The following is a 25,154-nucleotide window of genomic DNA, read 5'->3' as shown; positions in this document are numbered from 1 at the left end:
CCTTGAATGAACTATTTCATGGATTTGGTGGGGTCACATACAGTTCTCCCTCTCATGTGTAAATGCGATGGGCCTCATGCAAGAACGAGTGACTTAGGAGAACTTGGAGCATTCGTCAATTTTCTGGTATTTACAATTTTTTCTCAGGTGGGAACAACATTTGAGTGGTCCCGGCCTGTTGTACAAATCATGTAAGCAATGCATTCCATTCATTGTATGCGGGGAGGCTTGCAGTGCATGACTCGGTTTAAACTTTCAAACTCGACGTTGCAGTTCAAATATGAATCAAGATTCAGCAACTGCATTGCTTATTTCTCACCTCAAATGTTTTCAGAAACACATTTTAGTGGATGGGAGTTTGTCAACGGTCTGCCACATTGTTATGTTTTGCTAAAACCAATGAACCACAGTCTACCCAATCAGGTGCCGACTACGTGGTAGACTACATCCCTTGTTCTTACTGATCCTATTGGCCATCTATCAGATGGAACTCACCTACGATACCGCATATGTTTTACATTTATTACAGTTTTCAGAAGTTAGGAGGTTATGTTTCATCTGACATGGCGTGCACGTATGAGCCCTTCGTCAAAATAAATTCAATTTATGATAACAATACAAAAATGTTCTTGAATAAGGCCCAATGTGAGTACCCTGAGCGGTGTGTATACCCTACACATCCGGGTGGTCTCGTAACGAGACCTGTAGCATGTATAGTCTGAACATTTATAGTCCTACTTATTACGATGTGACTGTATAGCTGTACGTCTGTAGACCTGATGGTTGCAGACTTAATGACACTGCACAGCTGTATGTTTATAGTCCTGCGTATGCTAAAGAGACTGCTGTACAGAGCTGCTCAGCGGCTGCCGCGCCTTCCCATCCTGGCTCCTGGGTGTGCTATTTTCTCCAGGAAATGAGGTCATTTTCCCCACCACAGTCATGAAGCTTTAATTAAATGGGATGTATTTTTTTCTTCCCGTCATCGTGCTATTGAATTTACTGAAAGGTAGAGGTGCGTTGCAGCGAAATTGTAATATGAATAAAGAGTTTTAGGTTGGGAGACAGTTGTGTTGTGCCATTGTCACATCTCCGGATGGGGGCGGGACGGTTTTAAAAGAGAAAAAGTGGAACTATCCAGTTACATGCAATAGTGGAGGGAAAAGAATGTTCCCACATGCATTTTTTAATTGCTTATTTGTTTGCAAACTAACCACCTTCGACCTACTTGCTCTCTGTGTGAGCCATGTTTGTGTCCTGTTTGTATATGTGTGTGTGTGTGTGTTTGTGTTTGTGAGCATCTTTTTATTGATTTATAAAACAGGGTATGAACCCTAGTCTAGTTGAGGTGGCACATACCAACATATTATGGGCAGTACATATGAGTGGTATATTGGTCAGATTTACGTAGTATATTTTATGTTAAACATGGAACTACAACTGGTTTTGATTATTTGAGAGCATCTCCTTGGGAAGATATTCAAGTAACACTTATACTGTAGATGTTTTCTGCATGTATTTGCTGTTTTTTAGAATATAGCTGATGGGATGTTACGTTACATTATAGGCATTTGGCAGATGCTCTAATCCAGAGCGAAGTCCTTACTGGTGGTGAAATAGAGGTTTATCCTCTTTGTTGCTGTGTGAACCCAGCAGCAGGTGTTTACAGAGGTCTTCTTAATATTGCTCCCACAAATTTTATTTTGCTCATACCCACGAATCCCACAAAGATTCATCCTGCTCACACCAAAAATGTTATTAATATCCCTGCAATGAATTGTCTGATTAATAATTTGGATGATTACTAGCTAAAGTGGCACGATTAGATTATAAATTATACAGTCTTTGTCTCAGAAATGGCAATTGCAGGAATCTAATAACAAACTGAAATTGTAAATTAAAATGGCAGTGATATTTCATTGACATGCAGTGGGTTTGAATTGATCTAGTCCTCTCTGTGTGTGGTCCATAGAGTGTGCGAAAACCTTCTCTATTTGCTGTATGAGTATGTGTTGTCACCCTCTCTGTGCGGTGTACAAGGGTGTATTCTCGTGTATGGCTATACAAGGCATTGGAGACAGTGTTGGGGGGGAGCCTGTGTGAGTGACTGTCTCGCTTGGTCGTGCTGTGGAACTGTTCAGGAACATTGGGTCATTTTGGAAAGTCTGAGCAAATGAGGTGCAATAGCAGAGAGCTCTATGGGGAATGTTTCCTCAACATTGCGGTTATGTTTCAGGAATATTGTCAAGGTCTCCCCTGCTCTCCCAGTGTAACTTTGTCTACAGATAGATAGATAGATAGATAGATACTTTATTCATCCCGAGGGAAATTTTAGGCATTCAGTAGCTTATACATACACATATATACACATATATCTCACACACATAAAGATAAAAAGGAAAAAAAATCAGAAATAAGGTGCTATGGTAATAAAAATAAGGTGCTATGTTAAATTAGATAAATGTGCAATCAAATAAATGTGCAATCGTGGTAGTGCAAAAAGTACAAAGTAAACAGTAAACAGTAGACAGCGTGATGTGGTGGAAGGAGCAGAAAGAGACTCATGGTGAAAAGTCCAGTTATCTCCTCCTCGTTTTGTGTATTGTATAAATGAATGGCCCATGGAACAAAGGACCTTCTTGACCTGTCTGTTAAGCATGTCAGTGACAGGAGTCTGCTGCTGAAGATGCTCTTCTGTCGGTTTAGTGTGTTATATAGTGGGTGGCGGTCATTGTCCATGATTGCCAGCATCCTGTTCAGTGTCCTTTTCTCTGCTGTTGATGTTGTTAAGCACTCCAGCTCCATTCCAGCTACAGAGCCAGCTTTCCTTACCAGCCTTTCCAGTCGCCCCACGTCCCTTTTCTTAATGCTGCCTCCCCAGCACACAATGGCATAAGAAAGGACATTGGCGATGACAGACTGGTAAAACATCCGAGGAGCTTACTGCAGGCATTGAAAGACCGCAGCCTCCTGAGGAAGTAGAGCCGACTCTGCCCTTTCCTGTAGAGTGCTTCAGTGTTTGCTGACCAGTCCAGTTTATTGTCCAGGTGTACCCCTAGGTATCTGTATGTGCTGACCACCTCCACATTGACCCCTTCAATGGAGACCGGCAGTATAGTTGGCTTCGTCCTCCTGAAATCCACCACCATCTCCTTGGTTTTGGGAATGTTCAGTTGCATATGGTTGACATTGCACCACTGGACAAAATCATCCACCAGGTTCCTGTACTCATCCTCCTGCCCATCCCTGATACACCTCACTATTGCAGTGTCGTCTGAAAACTTCTGCATGTGGCATGACTCTGAGTTGTGCCTGAAGTCAGATGTATACAGGGTGAACAGGACCGGTGAAAGCACAGTCCCCTGTGGTGCTCCGGTGCTACTGACCACCTGCTCTGAGAAACAGTCACTCCCCCTCTTCTTAAACTCTCTCTGGTCTGGGTATCTTGACTGCACACAGCATTTAAAGAGGCAGTTAAAAAAATAAGCATTTAATCGAGAACTAGTTGTCTGCAAGTGTACACAAGTTTGACTGATCAAAACAAAATGATCAACACTTTGCCCAAACACTTCACCCAGAATACTGGTGTGCTTTGGTGGAAACTTGTGTGTGCTTGCACGGACAGTTAACTATTAGATTTTTGAGCTCTGTTTATGTCAGTGAGTAACTATGTTGGGAAAGAGACACTCATGTTGAGTTTTTCTAATGTAAATTGTAGGCACATTGATCAGCATGAAAGATTAGCCTCTGAGAAGTTCATTATATCATGGTGAAATGTATCTGAAAAGTCTCAGCAATACTACGTGGATGGTTGGATAATACTCTGGGTAAGTGAAAAGATACTTTTGGATGAACTGCCCCTTTAACATATCTGCTCCACTCTGGTGCTGAAATCACCTCCCTGTGTCTCGCTGTCTCACACTCTCTTGCTTTTCACTGCCTCACCCCCTCACTGTCTTTCATCCCCTCTCTCTCTCTCTTCCCCTCTCTCTATCTCTCTCTTTATCCCCCTCTCTCTCACTCTCTCTCTCCCTCCCTCTCTCTCACTATCTGTCTCTCTCGTACTCCACCTCTATCTCTCTCTCTCCCCCTCTCTCTCACACTATCAGTCTCGCACTCTCTCTCTCTCACTATCTCTCTCTCTCCCTCCCTCTCTCTCACACTATCTGTCTCTCTCACACTCTCTCTCACTGTCTCTCCCTCTCTCCCTCCCTCTGTCTCTTTCTCTCACTATCTCTCGCTCTCATCCTCTCTCTCTGTCTCTCTCTTTCTCTGAGAGGAAAAACTTGCTCAGCATGCTCAATCATTCACAGCTCTCTAGTTTCTACTTTTTCACCGGCCCATGTACTCGCGCCTATCAGTGCTCTTCTGCTTGCTCGTTGGTTTTTTATCGGTGTCCTAGAAACGGCATGCGGAGCGGAATGAGGAAGAGGCGCAGTTGCCGGTGAATAGCGGGATTGAGCCGGTTGAATACGCAGGGCTTTAGCTGTTGTCTTTGGGACTAATCGACCTTCATTACACCAGGAAGCCGCTTTCTCTCGGCTAATGACCCCCTCTCCCTGAGCCCGGCTTAGCCGCACAATGGCCCGGCATTCCTGTCACCCGCATGTCACTTCGGTGACTCACCGCGCGCTGCAGAGGGGCGGAGCTGTTCGGCGCAGGGGTGTTCCCACCCAAGCGTCACACGGATGCCCCACACTCTTCTAGCATAGAGACGGAGCTCACTGTCCAATCAACGCCCTGTGTTTTCCTCCTGAGCTGTTGGCTCTTACACAGAGCTGGCCTGGCTAGTACTTGGATGGGAGACCTGTTGGGAAATACTTGCTGGAATAGGCTTTGGTGAGCCAGTAATGTGTGATCTTTCACAGTGAGGTCCTGACTCTTATGGGCTAATAAAGATCCCTTGGCACTTATTGCAAAGAGGTTTCTTGGCCTGGTTCATCAACTGGCTTTCTCAATCAGGGTGCCTGATCTTCCCCTAGTTTAATTGTCAATTACGACCGTTTCCTGTCTTTCCACCTTAGCCACTCCCACCCCACTTATGCATAAAGCACTTTGTGAAAGGTGCTGTCATTATTTCCTCATCCTGCATTTTCTTTTTCTTTTAATGTCAGAGATCTGTGGTGGAACGACCTCCCCATTCCTATAAGAACTGCATAGTCACTGCCCATTTTCCGCTGCAGACTGAAGACCCGTCTCTTTAAACAGTACCTTGACTGGCTATTACTTTATCCTCTCCAGGAGTGCCCTAATCTATTATCACTTATGTATCACCTGTGTCTTAATCTTTTGGCCCTCTTATTGTACTTTGTATTTTCGACTAGGACTGCCACATTTGCATAAATTCATCTGGGTGCAATTTTAACAATTGTATTGCAGTTACAATTATTCTATAGGTGTTCTAATGACCTTCGGTATGCACTTATTGGATGTTGCTTTGGATAAAAGCGTCTGCTAAATAAGTGTAATGTAATATGCCAATGATTGTATTTTAGTTTCACAGAGCTCCAGGTTGACTGATACTGTGCTTACTGTGAGGACAAATCATGCCAAGAATTGATCTTGCCTGATGCAATTGAGCCAACCAAGTGCATCTGAAGGCAGGGTTTGTAGTTTTAGATTTTTGAGAGTTTTTCTTGGGTTGCAGTAATCCAGAAAAGCTCTGTAAGGCATATAGAGTATTTGAAACTAAAACTTACGTATTTGACCCAGGTCTGGTCGTACTCTCAGCTTAACCCACTTACCCAGGCTCCCGACACTTATACCCCTTTCACACTGAAGCAATGACCTGGGTAAAACATGTGTTTGCCATTGGTGTGAAAGGGTAAACCCGAGTTACCTGACCTGGGTCTGCGACCCTGCTCATGGCTTGGATTTACGTAGGTTCAATATGGCTCAGCTTGGGCATAAAGGGGGGATATGGTTTACTCTACGGTTAGCTGACCGACTCTCAAACTTTCCATGTGTTTTCCTGGCACAAATGTCCTGAATCGGTGCTCCAAGTCTTACAACTGCCCTCAGGCAGAAACTATATTCCAAAACATTTGTATAAACTATGTAAACCATATTAATGTAAATATAAATTAGAACTAACTTCATTTTCACTAGCCATACTAGTGATAGCTGGACCTCCACTGTAGGCAGTTGGTCCACTCTGTGTCGTTCACACTCGTATCAGAGTTGAGCTCAAAAGCACATCAGAGAAAGAATAACAGGTGAAAAGGGAGTAAGGAAAAGGAAGCAGGAATATAAAGAAGAGGGAGTCAGCTCCACAGTGTTTGCTTAAGGCGCTTCGCGTCCCACCCCTGCGCAATACCCCGGTGGTGAACTGTGCAGTGCTTGGACTGAAATGTGCTGGTGTATGTGCAGAGCTGCCCATCTCTGGCTGTGGGCCAGTGTGCGTGTGTGTGTGTGTGTCTGCTTGTGTGTGTGTGCCTTGTTTCCCTTCGGTGTTATTGTGAAGGTCTCCACTGTGTGTTTGCCATTTATTTTCATTCTATTAAACGGCAGTGGAAGACCTCTGAGTGGGTTAATAGCAGCCCTGTTTCCTTACTGTGTCTCCCTGAGTTCCCTGTGAATTACATTACATTACAACCTCACTGAACACTCCTATTAACCCTCCTATTATGTTAAGCATTTATGACCGCTTTTATGTTTGCCGTCAAATTGACCCCAACAGTTTAAATAAACGCAGAATTATTGCAAAAGAAAGTACAAATTTGGACACTTTGTGTCCCCTTCTTATTGTCTCCCAAATTAATAGCCTTTTAGCCATAAATATGAAAAAGCTGAGAAGTATCAAAATTGGAAAATAAGGTTAACTTGTTAAGATGTCAAACACGGACTAAATGATGTCAAATTGACCCCAAACATTATAGGACGGTTAAAGATCAACTCTAGACCCAAATCTAGGGGTTCTGCCTTTTCAGTAAGCTTAGCGTTCTCCCCCTCAATGGTCAGCAACTTGTATCTACACAATTATTTAGCTATAGCCTTTCCTATAAACAGCTAAATGAATGGATTATATGTAAAGAATGTAGTAGGTTGTGTAAGTCTACTAAATGGCTAAATTGCAAATATCTATGTTATGGGTTCTGTTGCATGTACTGATCACACTGCCATAGACTGACTTGATCAGTAGTAAATTGGTACTAAACACAAAGGTAATGTGTAGCGTAGTAGTGTGGAGGTGTAGTTAGAGTAGATGGTGTAAGAAATACCTTATTGTTTCTGATTTAAATACTTTCCTATGGTTTACTGAGCTTGTCTGGGATACTGGAACCTTTGTAATACTCTCAAAAAGAGCGAACCCCGCCTACTGGTCCTTTTGGTTGGCACAGTTTTACCAGGCTAGATCAATCGAGCACAGAAAAGTACTTGAATCGAAAACAATTACGTATTGGATCCAGGTTGGGGTCAGAATAATTTTTTGTAGTAGTATTGGGAGTAATGTATTGCAGTGGTCAGAGGAGCAGTGTAGAGTGGGGGCGCAGTCATGTTGTGTAGTGGGGGACCGAATGATCTGAGCCCGGAGAGAGGAACAATACTCTGAGGCTGCCTATTCATCACAGACAGCCACGCGCCGCTGCACCTGGGGGAACAGGGGCAGGTGCACTCTCCAAAAATATCCTCATCTGCTGTGACACACAGGTACATCTGTGTAACCACGCACCCCTTGCCTGTGCCCCCCCCCCCATCTCTCCTTAATCTTCTCTGGAAAGAACAGATCAGCACTCCTGTGGGAACTGTGCGATATTTATAAGAAGCCACCTGAAAAAAGACCCAAGTACTAAATTTAAAAACTGCTTTGAGATTAATGCGTGAGATGAAACTGTGGCAGTGGTGCCTCGTAGGTCGATCAGTTGAATCCAAAAATGCACGTATATGGGCGTATATCAGTGCCGCAATTTGAGTTGTTTTGGCTCTATGCTGCAGCACTGTACTCCATTCGGATGAAAAGGAACCATGAACATGAGGTTACATTGCAGACTGTCAGCTTTAATTTGAGGCTACTTGCATCCATAACCGTGTAGGAATTGCAGCCCCTTTTCTATACGGTCCCCGCGCTAAAGCGCACTGCGGTCCCAGCGCTGCTGAAACCCTTTCCCATTTCGTACAGCCGAGTGCTTCTTGCATCTTCAGCCATGCGTGTAGCCTCAGTTATTAGCGAGCTTTATAGACTAAGCTCTTCATGCGAAGCAGTCCTGTGTCGCCGAGCGGCTCTGTCGCAACACACGTGACCTAAGGACAAGCGCGTGTCCATTCAAAGCGTCCACGTGGCAGCGCTATAAAGTTTGTGTATAAATACAAAGGTCATAACAACGACGAGGAAGAAGGTAGAGGTAGCCTTCTCGCGGCACTGCGGCAAAGCTCGAAGAAGAGCACGGTGAAGAGGTTGTGCGGAATCGTGGGGTTTCGGGAAGGGGAGGGCGAGGTGATGGAGAGGGAGCGGGAGAATCTTCCGGGAGAAAGCAGGTGCACAGGTCCCGGCTCTGCCGTGGCATTCGGCTGTTCCCTTTTCAGAGGCTGGCTCGGAGAGTGCTTAATTACAGTTCCCTGGGCCACCCGTCACCGAACGCCAGTGCAATTACGTTAATTAACATCCCGGGGAACGCAACGCAGTCACGCCGACCTCTAATGGGAGTGGACAGAACTGTGTCGACCCACCGTGACCGGAGGGCTTGCTGCGTGCTTGGGTTATTTACCAAACAAAACATGCCCTCCCGTCACAAAGAGGTGGCCGCTTTGATGTCATTGCTGAGAGCTGTTTGTGGTGTAGCCTCCCCAACATTGAACTCAGACAAGCTAAGCTTTAATGAGAGCCCACACTGCAGTCGGTCTGGCTGCGTTGCTAACCCAAGCAGCTCTGATGTATCAGTGAATATGTCCAACCATGTTTGCCTGAGCTCTGCTCCAGGGTTGTAGCATCACTGTAATATAGTTCAGTTGTAATATAGTCCTTATTCAGACATGGAAAATGTATGCACATGCTTAAGTGTTTTTCCTGGTTGTTTCTTAGCAAGTAATTACACTCCGTGACCACTTTTGTATTTATTTAGACTTATGTTTTGGACTTATTAGTCTTCTGCTGCTGTAGCGCATCCACTTCAAGGCTTGACATTCAGAGATTGTGTTCAGAGATGCTTTTCTGCATACCAATGTTGTAATGCATGGTTATTAGAGGTACTGTCGCCTTCCTGTCAGCTCGAACCTGCCCAGAGAACTGCTGCTCACTGGATGTTTTTGCTTTTTCTCTGAACTCAAGAGACTGTGTGTGAAACTCCCAAAAGATCAGCAGTTTGAGATATTCAAACCGTCTGACACCAACTGTCAAAGGCACTTGGAACACATTTCTTCCCCATTCTGATGTTTGGTCTGAACAACAGCTCCACCTCTTGACCATGTCTGCATGCTTTTATGCATTGAGTTGCCGCCGCACGGTTGGCTGATTAGATATTTGCATTAACCCCTTAAATATTGACCCTTTTTATAACATAAAAAGCTTGAAAATTCCATACCCAAAATTTAAATGGATACTATTCTTGAACTCTTTTAACAATAGGCATAATCCCGGGCTATTCCCATAGGTAACACTTTGGGGTTTGTTTTCCAAGTATTGCTAGTACTAGTAACAAAGTGACTAGAAGCTCAAATACAATGGAAGTGGAAGATTTGTTTCTTACTGAAAAGATTTTCTATTTTTGAGTGGATACAGATTATTGTGGCTGCGCTAAAGCAATGGCATCTTATAAAAACCAACACCAGCCCTAATAAAGGCAACTACCAAATAAAGTGGTCATTAAGTGCATATCTACATCTGTACACCTAATTATCTCACACACTGGAAAATGTAAATTTGCACAGGTCAATAATGGCAGCTGAATTCCACATGCACTGCATTATTCTGGCTTTCCGTGCAAGGATTGTGTTGAAAAGAGTGGCAAAAATGTATCAACTCAACAATAAAGCTGTACACTCACTCAGAAAATCTCCCTCCTCTTTACAACAGGCTTTAAATGATTGTCAGACGAGCTTCTGTCTAGAAACTGTAGCGGATGAAAACAGCCACTTTGCAGAACCACTTTTCTAAATCACAGCTGCAACACTTCTCGATGCGATCACAGTGAGTTCATGCAGTAGTAATGTAGCCTACCGTATAAATATGCATACCTACATAAACATGAGATTCCCTTTTACATAAAAACTGGCAGATTTCGCAATTTGCAGAACCATTCAGTGACAGCAAAGCTATCACTGAATGGTGATTTTCTGTGGTTCTGATAATCCAACAATAAGTGAAGACTCATAGCTGATACATAGGACCAAATGCTAATGTCAAATGCTTTGTCATACACCTGCTCGTGCATGCATATCACATGCTAATGTCATAGACCACTGCCATGCACCAGCAGAGCATGCTAATGTCATACACCACTAGCACACCCCAGTAGCACATGCTAATATCATATGCTATTGTCATACACAGCATGCTAATATCACATGCTAATGTCACACACCACCGCCACAAACGAAGTACATGAAAAAGTATTTACTCCCTTCCTGATTTCCTCTGTTATTGCATATTTGCCATACTGTAGGGTTTCAGATCTTTAGACAAAATGTAATATTGGACAAAGGGAACCCGAGTAAACAAAAACCACATTTTTTAAATTACTATTTAATTTGTTTAATGAAAAGCCAACGACATACACTTCTGCCCGACACCAGCAGAGCACTGCAATATGACATGCCAGGGCCACTTGCCAGTGTGACACTTCTGCCGCTAGCCTGGTGTTTTGTTCTAGATGATTCCTTCATAATTACATAGCAAATTACATAAGAGCAGGTAAAGCAAGAGAGGAGAGTGATGTAATCACAGAGAATCCTTTTGGTAGGAGAGAAACAAGGCTTTGCCCTGAGGACTGTGAGTGATGCTTTAAGTGGCTCTTTTACTAAAGATATCCCTCTGCCACCAAAACCACCAAAACCACACTTTCAACGGAAATATCCATGAAAACCAGAGACGGGAACTTTCCTTCACGCATGTACATATGCAGAAACATGCACGGACATCCATGCACACACACATGCATGTGCACACGCATACGCTCCCATGCTTCTGTTCTTACACACACACACATGCACGCACACACACACGCACACACACACTGTGTACCACACCCCCTGCAGTGTGAGTGCAGTCTGATGTAATATTCTCGTCATTGCAGTCGAACTGAGTTACATTTACTGATTCTTTTTCCTGGCTTCTTATTGGACGTGCTATATTATGAACCAAGGGGCTGGTCTCTCAGCTGTATTTAAGCATGACTTGACTTTCATTGGTGAACAAAACTCATACATTAAAATGAATGAATGTGCACTTCCTGTTAATGTGTTGTAATGTTTGCTTGTGTATGTGTTTTCCTTTGACATTGTGAATGCATGCAGGTGCATATGTGTGCAACTAGAGAGACATTGCCTGAGTCCGAGGTGGGATTTGAACCCAGACCTCTCACTTGTCCAAATATTTGTTGGACGAACGTGTTACCAGTCCGCAAAAGATGAAAGGGCGACAACGTTCTTTTTTTATTTTTTATTTGAGGGTTACATCATCAGAGTGCATTGTCACGTGAACCTGCTACGAGCCTTCGCTTTCCTAGCGAACTAGCCGAGCTAACCCTGCTACACATAAACATTGTTTGCTTTGCATTGCCTTTTATCGTCTCATTCAGGATGGCTAGTTCCCAGATACAGCCATTTCAGGAAACAATAGCCTCAGACCGCAGTAGGTTTTGCTACTGGTAACAGAGCATACCCCCATTACTGAGCGCAGTGTGCATTGGGGTGAACGTGCAGACACGGGCTCGGCCATATATCACCGCTTTAATGTAGATGTGCAGCTGCAGGGGAGTGGCCCTCTGTCTCTCTGCCTCTCTGGGGACCTCTTTATGTTATCTGCTCGGCTGTCACAGTCTATGCCCCTGCCCCAGAAAACGAGCCCCTGGCCCCCAACCTGCCCCCCCTTCCTCACAAAAGTGCTCACAACCCCTGCAGCAGCACTCTGTTTCTCTCTCTCTGTCTCTCTCTGTCTGTGTGTCTCTCTGCCTCTTTCTGTCTGTCTCTCTCTCTCATTCATTTCTGGGTGTTTCTATCTCAGCAAATATGCAGTATGCATTGGTTGCCAGGCAATCCCCTAACCACTTCTGACTTGGTGGATTGCAAAGCCAACAAGACCCTAAAATGACTTGTGTGTGTATATATGTTGGGTGGGGGGGTGATTGAAACCATATGGATGGGATATGTTAAGGGGAAGGATTACGCTGTTAACCAAGAATGCCTGATATTTATATTTAAGTTTATATTTCCCTACGTTCAGTCAGGAGGCAGTTTTCCAGGAGCAGTAGTGAGAGGGCTAGAAGGGTGGGGCAGTTCTTTAAACCAGTCATCCCTCCTCTGGGAGGAGCAGGGAGCTGAGCGCTGCACCTCCCTGCGCCATGGAGAAATTCCCTGCAGAGAAACGCCCTCCTCGCTGGATTACCGCGCACGTTAGAGACGCAGCTGGCTAACGTGTGCGCGAGGCGTTTCCCTCAGGGCCCCCCCGATTACACACATCTGCGCTGATGGACGCTAAAACGCGAAGGAAAGAAACGTAGCAATGGGCGACAGTATTTCGTGAAGGTGGTGCAGATACACTGGAGAAGTGCGCCATTCAACGTTCTTGTTCTTAAATACATGTAGCGCTTGCTGCAATTTGCCGTGCGAGGTATGACTGTGATTAATGAAAGTATGAAAAGGTCGGCTTTCTAAAAAATGAGCTAATATATCATGACAGAAAAGACTGTCTAGTAAAACACATGCACAGCTGTTCTCTGTGCTGGGTGAGACTGTGCTGTAGGAATGCCTGTGCAGTAAGAAGCAAGAAGACTGCAGGATGAACTTCTGGCACAAGACTATGATGAATGGAGCTAATTCAAGATGAAAACTATGCCGAATGGAGTCTGAGCAAGAAGAATGCTCTATGCAGCTTCTCTGTGTTTTGTATTGCCCCACACATTTTTGCGACTGGTCTTTCGCTTTGGCTCTCTTGGCTTGAGTCAGTGATACTTATTGTGTTGTAAGATTCCTGTGTTTATTGAAGTAGAATAAAACTTGGCAGACATATAGACTAATTGAGACTGTGCCAGTTGGCAGCTGAGTTGGGTGAAGGGGTGTACATATTTCTGGATTACTGGAATTAGTTGCAATATACACTCAGTGAGCACTTTATTAGGTGGACCGGTACACCAGTTTGTTAACCAAATATTTAATCAGCCAATTGTGCGGCAGCAACTCAATGCATAAAAGCATGTGTGGTCAAGAGGTTCAGCTGTTGTTCAGACCAAATGTCAGAATGGGGAAGAAATGTGATCGAAGTGACTTTGACACAAGTGCACAAGTATCTAGGTGTGAAAAACAAAACAATCCAGTGAGCAGCAGTTCTGCAGGCGAAAAACACGTTTTTAATGAGAGGGGTCAGAGAAGGGCCAGACTGATCGAAGCTGACATGAAGGTGACAGTAATTAGTTTGCTAATAGCTAGTTTGCTAAACCCGTCGCGATTAGTTTACTATTTTGACAAGTTGCTGACTTCCAGGCTTCACTGAGGGAGTATACACTGGGCTGGAGGAACACAATGGAAAATCATAGGAGACATCGTTATCTGGAATCCCACCGGAGGGTGACAGCAGTAGCCTATAGCTACGTTTTCCCTGTCCTTGCAGAGAGCCAGAAGGAGGTGTCACAAGCCTCAAATAAAGTGATTATATGGCCATGCTTCAAATCTTCTAATTAAGCTGTAAATGTCATGTAAAACCATAGCAACGAAGCCTAATGCTGCATTCACGTCATATCAGAATGAACGCTGTGGCACCCCTGCTCCTGAATGTTGTGCCACGTGGGTGGAGAACCCTGGAGGGGCCCGTGCAGGTCAACCGCGCAGACGTCACGCATTGGGAGAGGTGTGCGAAGGGGTATATCTGCCTAGAGAGGTGATGGGGAGATCAGCACCTTGGAGAGAGATCCCTCTACCTGCGGTCCAGGACCCCGGCCAGCGCATGTGAGTGAGCAGAGTGGAAAATCACTGACTCAGCTGCAGCCTCTTTTCCTAATGAGCAGGGAATGGGATTTAAGGCGCGGTCGAGGCTGCAGCCAGGGTCAGTTGGTGCCATTCCTGAGCGTGTGAGAGTGTGGAAGGCAGAGAGAGGAAGGACCTGCAACGCCCGGCCATACTGAACCTGAGGAAGACCCCACCTTCACGGACGGCAACACCGAAGACCTGGAAACGGACGCCGGTCACGTGAGCCACATAAATTCCCTTCCTATTCACCCCCTGTCTTTGTGTTTCCCGCCAGCCCTGACGCGGCCGAAGAGGGGAGGAGGGAGGAAGCCCTGGAAAATACCCCGGTCTGGGAAGAACCTTCGTTTATTTTTTGCCTAAACGGCCCCTTTGATTTCTCCAGTTTTCCCCTACTCTTGCCCTGAGGGGGGGCGCTATCACCGATACCCCAAAAAAAAAAAAAACACAGAAAAAATAAAAAAGTATTTTTTCTGACCTCTGCTATCTCCTGTGTTGGTTCCTAGCTGTGCCCACTCTCTGCACCTCAGGATCCACCCCGAGGCACCACAACGCATTAGCACCTTATGGGGACTGGGGGAAAAACGGTTCACGTCAACCTCTGACATTAAACGTGAGGCAAAAAAACAAAACTGGTAAAGAAATTAAGTGCATCAGCCACATGTCATGCCACTTCTATAGCCTACCATAATGTTTGCGGGTGTAACTTGAACTCACCATTATAGTTTGCTTTGTTGGCATAGTAGGCTACGCCATGCTCACTTAAGCATTAATTGATCAGGATTACCAGAATAAAATATCACCCATTTTAATGTTGAATTCTGTTGCGTTTTTATGATATGAATAATTACAATATTCAATTAGCATATAAAAATTATTTTGCCACTCTAAATAAAGTAAAGATATATTATTTTACATTATATATTCATAAAATATAAATTCATGGAATGATAAATTCACAAAACACGCTTTACAACCGTGCTCTTTCGTTTCTGTGCACAATACGAACAGCTGAGACCACTCGTGAAGTTCGTTCGGTTCCTACAGAAAAACTGACATCTGAAAACTTTGATGAATCCCACATTATTTGTGGAAATGCATTTCTGATGGATTTACTGTGAATTTTGTTCAGCTCACGTTTGATAAACAAGGCCAAATGTATTTAAAGAAAAAAGCTATCAAATGCCCCAACTCACCCCAGAGAAAGTCATTGTCCCCTTACATTGGTTGCACCACCTTTAAAAGCAGTAATTACAACTTCCTGTAATTTAATATCAGTCTTTCACATTGCTGTGCATACATTTTAGCCCACACTACTTTGGAAAACTCAATTCTGACAAACTGGCAGGATTCCAAGCATTCACGGCTTGTTTCCGGTCCTGCCACAGCCTCTCTATTGGGTTCAAATCAGGATTTTGACTATCAGCCATTCATACTGTATGTTGACTTGCCTCACGACTTGCAGCACAACCCAATTACACTTCAACTTCAGCTCACAGACAGATGACCGCACAAATTCATGGTTCCTGCAGTAATAGCAAGTTGTCCAGGTACGCGGCAGTATTCCCCTGTCTGAGAATGCAGAGGCCTGTAGATCTTTAGATGTTCTTCCGGGATCTTTTATGACTTCTTGGATTGGATGGTTTTTGCTGTGCCCTTGGAGGAATATTGGCAGGCAGGCTACTCTTGAGAAGATTCACCACTGTTCCAAGTGTCTAATTTATAGACAATCAGTCCCAGAGCCTTGGAAATGGCTTTGGAGTGATTTAGTCAAAGTCATTACAAAGTCATTACCAAATAGAGATGCAGGACCTGAAAAAGCAGTTGAAGCAGCTTGAAAATCTACGAATTTGTCTGATTTAAAGCAGTTCTGCAAAGAAGAGTGGGCGAAGATTCCTCCACATGTGAAAGACTGATATCACTGATATTGGAAGTGGTGGGTTGCAGTTATTGCTGCTAAAGGTGGTGCAACCATTATTATGTTTAATGTGGCAATTACTTTTTCATAGGGGTGATTTGGGTGTTTGATAACTTCAAGAAATATATGAAATGGTCATTTTAAAAAATGTGTTTTATGTTTACTGATGTTCCCCTTGTCTAAGTTTAGATTTTGTTCTGAAAGTGTTCAGTGACAAATATGCAATAGTAGAGAATCTGGTACCGTATGTTATGATGTGTGTATGTATGCATGTTTGTTGTCAAGTGTCTGTGATACACATTCATGCATGCACACATACACATGTATGTACACACACGGTATATTGCATGCTGATACAGTAAAGTTAAGAGCTATGTAGTTGGAATTCTGGAATTGTTTGGTGTTGCCATTTTCATTTCTTTTTGTTAAATCTGAGAACTAAAACTACAGCACAGAAAGCCCCTCTGCCTTAAAACAGCTTCATTCCAAACACAATTTTAACAGTGTCATATGACTGCAATTGTGCTTGCTTATATGTAAATCGATGTATATAAATGGAAAGCTCTGTAAATCAGTGTCCTTACTGAGGACTTACTTTTATTGTTTTGTTCTGGATGCGTTTCTCTGGGCATGTGACATTGCTGCCTGTCAACTATGACTCACGAGTAAGAGTTACAAAAGAAAAGGTCATCCTCTTACTCACCCAAAATCCAAGCCCAAAGCTCTTTTGTAAGCTATCACACAGTGATCAGATAGGACTGAAGAACTGTGAACTCATTAGCATGCTCATTTGAACATTATGTTTTTTTGGGGGGTGTTAGTTCTTCACTTTGCCGTAAACAGCTTGGCTGCTGTCGGCACAGAAGTGCGGCTTCTGGGGGAAGTGTGAAGGTGTGGTGCACAGTCGGTTGACTCCAGGGGAAGAGTAAAGGCTAATTTACGCTTCAGCGACAAAGTGTCTACTAACAGACAGTGCTGGACGATGTTTCGCATTTATAGTTCAGCAACAGTGCTCATTGTTACGATAGCAACCAGCAAGCCCAGCAAAGGTTTGTTTACATTCCAAAAAAGACACTGCAGAACTATGAAATCCTGGACATTTTAAATTTAGCTTTGCTGAGAGAAATAAGGGAGAGGAGAAGAATGCCCTTCAAGAATTGTAGGCCTAGAGGTGAGGATATATCTCCTCAAACCTTTCCATTTTGCAAGCTAACTAAGTAACATAATGTTTTAATTCATAAAAACAAGTAGTAGTAAATTAACATAATCCCCAAGGCGACGTTTTGTCTTTATGTGAGCCATCCAATCACAGCTGTGTGACACAAACTTGCAAAAATCTGCAGGTGCACGAGAGACCATCAGATTTATCATTTTTGTCCTTGGGCACTGATACATAAATTAGCCTTAAGGGTATTATGGATAGTGCAGCTGGTTTTAAGGGAAGAGGACAGGAATCATGTGCAGTGGGTTGACTCTCGGGGAAGAGTATGGGTGTTACAGATGGTGTCAGTAATCATAGGGGAAGAGTATGGGTGTTACAGATAGTGCCAGTAATCATAGGGGAAGAGTATGGGTGTTACAGATGGTGCCAGTAATCATAGGGGACGAGTATGGGTGTTAGAGATAGTGTCAGTAATCATAGGGGAAGAGTATGGGTGTTACAGATAGTGCCAGTAATCATAGGGGAAGAGTATGGGTGTTACAGATGGTGCCAGTAATCATAGGGGAAGAGTATGGGTGTTACAGATAGTGCCAGTAATCATAGGGGACGAGTATGGGTGTTAGAGATAGTGCCAGTAATCATAGGGGAAGAGTATGGGTGTTACAGATAGTGCCAGTAATCATAGGGGAAGAGTATGGGTGTTACAGATAGTGCCAGTAATCATAGGGGAATAGTATGGGTGTTACAGATAGTCCCGGTATTCATGGGGGAAGAGTACGTGTTACAGATGGTGCTAGTAATCATAGGGGAAGAGTATGGGTGTTACAGATGGTACCAGTAATCATAGGGGACGAGTATGGGTGTTACAGATGGTGCCAGTAATCATAGGGGAAGAGTATGGGTGTTACAGATGGTGCCAGTAATCATAGGGGACGAGTATGGGTGTTAGAGATAGTGCCAGTAATCAGGGGAAGAGTATGGGTGTTACAGATGGTGTGAGTAATCATAGGGGAAGAGTATGGGTGTTACAGATAGTGCCAGTAATCAGGGGAAGAGTATGGGTGTTACAGATAGTGTCAGTAATCAGGGGAAGAGTATGGTTGTTACAGATGGTATCAGTAATCATAGGGGAAGAGTATGGGTGTTACAGATAGTGCCAGTAATCAGGGGAAGAGTATGGGTGTTACAGATAGTGCCAGTAATCAGGGGAAGAGTATGGGTGTTACAGATAGTGCCAGTAATCAGGGGAAGAGTATGGGTGTTACAGATAGTGTCAGTGATCATAGGGGAAGAGTATGGGTGTTACAGATAGTGCCAGTAATCAGGGGAAGAGTATGGGTGTTACAGATAGTGCCAGTAATCATAGGGGAAGAGTATGGGTGTTATAGATGGTGCCAGTAATCATAGGGGAAGAGTATGGGTATTGAGCGCTTTGGGGCTGATGAGAAGAGGCGCAGTAGTTTAGTTTGACCAGGAGCTTCCTGAACCGAGAGGAAGGGAGTGTGCTTGAGCATGCGAATGCTCGCCTGTGTTCATCCTGCATTTACACAAGACTAACACCAGAGGGAAGAGTCTGAAGGCATTTCCTGAGATACAGTAGGCTGACGTTACAGATATAAGATATAAGTCTTGACCAATAGTCAGATGATAATCATTTAAAATAATAGTGTATAATAATAATGGGATGAAGAGTGTTATTCGCAGAAGAGAGGTCACATTTGATGAAACAATCTATTTTGGGCGTGCCCTTTATTTTCAAATGTTTTGATTGATGGATAAAGAGGAATTTCCTTTAATCTTGTCTGCTGGAGTATGCATTATAGACATTACCCAGATGTAGGGCAATGAATAGGGAATGTCTACAGTAATGTAGTTTAGATGCAGGTTTAGGTTCCAGGAAAACTGCTGCACTGTTCATCACATTAATGTTGTGGCATCATGCAAACAGTCATGCTAATATTTTGGCAGGATTGAGCAAACGTCATACTAACATTGTGACAGCGCTGAAAACAATAGAGTAACAATGAATCTTGTCCTATGTTTCTGGCTCTAGTATAATAGTGCCTTGATAAGGGGCATGAACAAAGAATGAACAATGAGTTAAAATACCCTATCAAATGGGTTTTGTGGAACAATTCATTATCCTAACCCGCTTATCCTGAACAGGGTCGCAGGGGGGCTGGAGCCTATCCCATCATACATTGGGCGAAAGGCAGGAACACACCCTGGACAGGTCGCCGGTCCATCGCAGGGCACACACACCATTCACTCACACACTCATACCTATGGGCAATTTAGACTCTCCAATCAGCCTAACCTGCATGTCTTTGGACTGTGGGAGGAAACCCACGCAAACACGGGGAGAACTTGCAAACTCCACACAGAGAGGCCCCGGCCGACGGGGATTCGAACCCAGGACCTCCTTGCTGTGAGGCGGCAGTGCTACCCAATGCACCATCCATGCCGCCTTTTGTGGTACTTCATTGTGTGAAATTATCATAATCTACAGTACAGCTACTGCAGCATTAAACTGCTTAGTCATACTATACAGTAGAAACCAAGGGTGGTTCATTTTTAGTAATTTATAGCAATCAATGTATTTATTTATTTGTGAACATTAGTACAGAATGAATAGTTTAATAATAGTGAGTTTGCAAAGAAACGCTGCATCTTCAGGCTAGATATTTCACCTCAACTGCTTTACTTAATATGCATTTTTGTACACAAGTTTGAGTTTGTATACAAGCTCAGGCCATGGATAAGACTTCTCAGAGCACATTTCAGAGCGTGTACGATGTGGCGTTTTCTGTACAATCGATATGCTGTGCAGTGTTGCATAACAGTGGGGAACTGCGGTAACTGAGCATTGATGCTTGCCTAGATCGTAGGCATTTCTTTATTAAATGATTGTGTACCACTGCCATCCCATATGTACTATGTAGCCACAGGGGACAGGGGGAGTTATGCAGTGTAATGGGGACCTATATTGTGCTGAAAAAGGACAATTGTTTATTTTGGGGCGGGTGGGGCGGGGGTTGGAGGTGGGGGTTTCGGAGCACAGTGTGATTTATGCGCTTGTAGCGTGATGGTTCCATTATACTGTGCCAAAGCCCTGCACGCATGCCACGTTATGCACCAGGAGATTTTCCACAATTAAATTAATTTTCATACAGTGAAAATAATGGCAGTTGACTGAGGAATTTACCTCACACTTGTAATGAGATCCTTGGCTCTTGTTTTGATCTGCAGTGTTGAATCAGAAGCTGTTTGAATGTAGCAAAACGACAAAGTCCTTTTCAGTTTGCTCAACTGGGAGGAACGTGCCTGCTCAGCTGCTCCATTGTGTTAAGCCAAGCAGTGACATAGCATACGTATGTACTGTCATGGTCTATGCAGTGACATTATTACTAATCCTTTATTTGAATAGGTGTTCACATTGAGAGAGGTCTCACTTGAAAAAAGATTCATATGTACATAGGTAAAAAACACATACAAGCATAGAGACAGACAGATACAATTCAGGCAAACGTTACAAGCAAAAATAGTCCAAGCAGTGACATAGTGTACGTATGTACTGTCATGGTCTGTGTAGTGACATAGTCCAAGCTGTGACATGGTCTGTCTAGTGTCATCATCTAGTATGTAGCCTAGTGACTCAATATGTGCAGTAACATAGTCCGTAGATACATAGTCTGTGTACTGTCATTGTCTGTGCATTGGTGTAGACGTGCTAATCGTTTTCTTCCAGGGATGGTGTGTGTATATATGTATATATATATATATATTTTTTTTTTAAGGTTTTTAAGTCTCACAGAAATGCTATTTGTATCACAAGTATTGTGTATTTTTCAGCACTATTCTATGTTATTTATAATAGTTATTTCCTGAAGATAAGCGGAGTCATAATGTTTCTAATGTGTTCTCAAACTACCGTTGTATCTACTCATGTACCATATTCAAAACGGTTTGTGTTAAGACTAAGCTGAGTTAACAGACTGTAGAATTCACAAATTGTCACAAATTGCACCATGCTTTAAACATTTAAGATTTGCTTATGCAAAGCCATGATTTAAACCCTGTTCCTCAATTCATGGTCCTCAATGGCTGACTTCTGGTTTTCTACCCTCTCTTTACCTGCGAGTCAGGTGCGAAGCCAGCCTGGCCAATTGGTAGCACAGGTTGTTCAGCTAATTACCTGGCAGGTAAGGAAACCAGGGCCAGATTTGAATTTGATGGCCAGATTTTATGATCCCTCCTGTATGCTAATCACTATCAGCCTTTCCCACATTGATAGATTTTCTCTGAAACTCTTCAGGTGACAAGAATGATCCCTAGTAGCTTCTTGTCCCTTCCATGGAGGCTTTGTCAGTATGGATTGTTCATCAATCTTTGCTGGACACTTCATTCTACGAGCTTGTCCACTGCCAGCTTAGCTTCACATACTAGCTTTGTTTTTGGTCTGCCTGCTTAGTGTGGAAGCAATCAATGGAAACTCATGTAATTTGTGTGTAGCTCTGAGACGCACAGAGACTTTGGACGTTGAAGCCAGCTGAACACGGTGGATTGAAACACTGGCATTGTGGCATGCAAAGGAAATGCAACCAGTGTTAGGTTTTCTGTTTGTTTCGTTTTCTTTAAATGTGTATTATCTTCAGTGGGAATAGATAGGCCTACCTTTTAAAAGCTTGTTGATAGCACTGCAAGACTCAAAGAGAAAGAGCTTTATTTGAATTAGAGCTTGAAAAACTAGATGTCACACTCAGATAATGCATTTCATTTGTTTTCTGTGCGTGTCATCTTTGTATTGTGGCCAATTAAGACAACAAAAACGTTACTGCACATGGTAAAAAAAAGGCTAATATTGCTGTGGTAAGGTTGTCATAAAAGTGCTATCTTTTAGGATAACAAGTTATACATGTTTGTCATTGTTGGCCTTTTGTTATTTGTATCGCTGATTCTTTTCTGCCATGGAAAGGCATGCTTTATTTTGTTATTATTGTGGTCTGTTATTACAGTTAATATTCAAATATCAGTCTATACTGTGTGTCCCCATGTGCTTTCCCTATGACCTCACCATAAATCGATTCAATAAACCACAGCTTTTTTCTTTCCCATACCAGGAGAAAGGAAAATGCATATTGCTCAGAGCTGTATTGGGCCTATCGATCAAACATAGCTTGAGTTGTCAATGATAAAGGCCTACAGTGTAGCACAGAGTGGGTTGTTGTATTACTCATTGCGTCTGATTGCTCTGCATTTGTCCGTGCTTTATTCCCATATAGAGAAACAAATATGCTGTCAAGCCAGGTCACCCATGTTAATTTCTGAAATTGCAAACTAATTTGAAAATTGTGTGTGTGGGGGGTGGAGGTGAGTTCTAAACCAGCAAACGCGAACCAAAGATTTTCTTTATCATTCTCTGCAGTTCAATTAAACTCTTTTCTGCCTTTGATCAGAAAAACCGAACAAACAGCATTTTATGCAATGCCAAAATGTCTATCAGAGCATGTTGCATTGTGCATTGATTTTTTGCGCACATGAAGCAATTATCAATAATGAAAATGGGTATTCATTAAACAGATAAGAATTTGATGTGTTTCTTAAGGGACCATTGAGATCTGGGTTTTACAAGGACTGGAAACTGAAAAGGTTTTGTAAAATTCATATTTGTCAGTCACAGTATTGTATGTTGTGTTGTAGGCCCTACTGAGTTTTCAAAATGTGCTAAATGTTTCCAAAAAATGTGCATAAAAAATTCAAACTTCAAAGAGAACTCCAAACCGAGCATGTTTTACTATTTAGAATATAAAACGTCTGCCTTTTGTGTGTAAACAACCAACGGTAAAGTTTGCAATTCCCAAACTCCAGTGGCTTCAGTACCAGGAAACCCAACAAGTCAAAGTGGATCATGTTTTACTCTGCATAAGGACCTTTGGTAAACAAATAAATAATGCAAGGCACTCTGCAATGCATAGTATACTTATATCCTATAGCAATACAGGCATCAATTTTTGTCATTTATTTTTAATGTCATGAAAATGATTCACATTAGAAGCTCTCAACCTAGATGTGAATGCAAATGTATGGCCATGTAGAATACCTTCAGTAACTGTGCAAAATTTGAACAAATATCTGCATGAATGTATGCATTGCACTGCTGCCACACAATTGGCTGATTTGGATAATCACATTAAGTAGGTGTAATAAAGTAAAAGATATTCCTAATAAAGTGCTCAGTGAGTATAGTTATTTTGGGAGTATATTTTTGCTGAGAACTTTCATAGTCTTTAACCTCCACAGCATTAGCTTCAATATTTGGGTGTAGGCTCAGAAGGATATGATAGCTAATACCCAAGGACAGCCAGTACACAGCTTGCTGCTTCCAGTGCTCCACCGAGAAACATTCATGCCGTGTTGCATGATTCTTAACACTGTCCTCAGTGTCCTATGTGAGAATCTTGCCATCAGCTGTGGATCTGCCTTGGTTCCCCTGGTGTGAAGTATGTGTTTATTCTGCTCACCATGGCCTCAGTAAACCACTTATGAAGTTTGAATCATACGGGGTGTGCAGAAGACCTGGGTCAAATATGTCATTGTGTTGGATGCAAGGTCCGGAAGACCAAGAAAGACCTGCGACCTGGTAAGAAATGCTCAGAAGAACCCACGCATTACTAGAAAAGAGCTGCAAAAAAGATTAGCAAACACAGGTCTAACTTCACAGAACAGCAATACAATGTACTTTAAACAACAAATTTCCAGAAAGAACAACCTCAACACTAAATTAAGCGTCTGAAGTATGCAAAAGAGAACATTGAGAACATTCAAGCCTTTTGGAACAATGTGCTTTTGACTGATGAAACCAAAATTAAACTTTTTGGCCACCACCAAAGAAGATATGTTTGGAGGAAAAAGGGTGAAGCCTTTGTAGAGAAGAACACCTTGCCAATTTTGAAGCATGGAGGTGGATCCATTATGCTTTGAAGTTGTGTGGCGGCTGGGGACTCATGAAATATTGTACGAGTAGAAGGAATAATGGATTCCGCCAAATATTAAGAAATTCTTGGGGCTAATGTTCAAGGTCTGTCCAGACATTGAAGTTGAAGAGACGTTGGGTATTCCAGCTAGACAATTATCCGAAGCAAACCTCGAAATCAACCATGAAGGACCTCCAGGAAAGATGGATGAAGGTTTTGGAATGGCCACCACAGTCCCCAGCTTTGAATATTATTGAAAATCTGTGGAGAGATCTCAAACATGCCGTACATACATACAGGAGGCCAAAGAATATTTCTGAGCTAGAGGTGTTCTCGCTTTTTCCCCATCACAGCGTTTACAAGCTGTTATAGTTGCTGATAGTTGAGGAGTCACAAAGTTCTAACTGACAGGGCTCCCAAACTTTTGCACAGGGCCTTTTTCTTTTTATTATTTTGAAACAAGAAATGTTTAATAAAAAGTAATCTTGCTTTAAAACTTGAAGAAATGTGTCATGTTTAACCTTGTACCATTTAGAGGTAAGGTTCTGTTTTCTTAGATATTAATTGTAAAAGGCTTTTTGACCAAGGGTGCCCAAATTTGCGCATTTGCATTACTGTATGCGCATTACGGTCCCATCAATAGTATTGTATCCAGCAAAACGAAATATCTTGCTTGGCAAGCTTTGACTCTGGGTAATGGCATGGACGTCATGTGCAAGGAAATCTGTCTGGTCCATAAAAACGAGTGTTGATGGCTCCTTTCACAAAGTCTTTCAACTGTGCCTGGCCTAAAGTGTAGGTTTGAATGTGAATACCTCACTTTTATTGTTAGTTAGTCTATAATATTCAACAGTTAATATTTTAATATTTCACCTCAGTAAAGGGCTCCAGCCCCCCTGCGACCCTGTTCAGGATAAGCGGGTTCAGATAATGGATGGATGGACCTCAGTAAAGCACTTGCTTATTTTGTCTGGTAGCTAGTGTTGTC

The 25,154-nt window shown here is 42.9% G+C and overlaps 1 protein-coding gene across 1 annotated transcript in view; it reads left to right on the top strand.

The window, feature by feature from the left end:
* ablim1b (actin binding LIM protein 1b) overlaps positions 1-25,154 on the top strand; it is a 133,678-nt gene that overhangs the window by 8,739 nt on the left and 99,785 nt on the right. The gene's annotated exons all lie outside the window — the stretch shown is intronic.

Source organism: Conger conger, chromosome 2, assembly GCF_963514075.1.
Source record: "Conger conger chromosome 2, fConCon1.1, whole genome shotgun sequence".
NCBI classification, from domain to species: Eukaryota; Metazoa; Chordata; class Actinopteri; order Anguilliformes; family Congridae; genus Conger; species Conger conger.
This window is presented reverse-complemented; position numbering and strand designations above follow the sequence as displayed.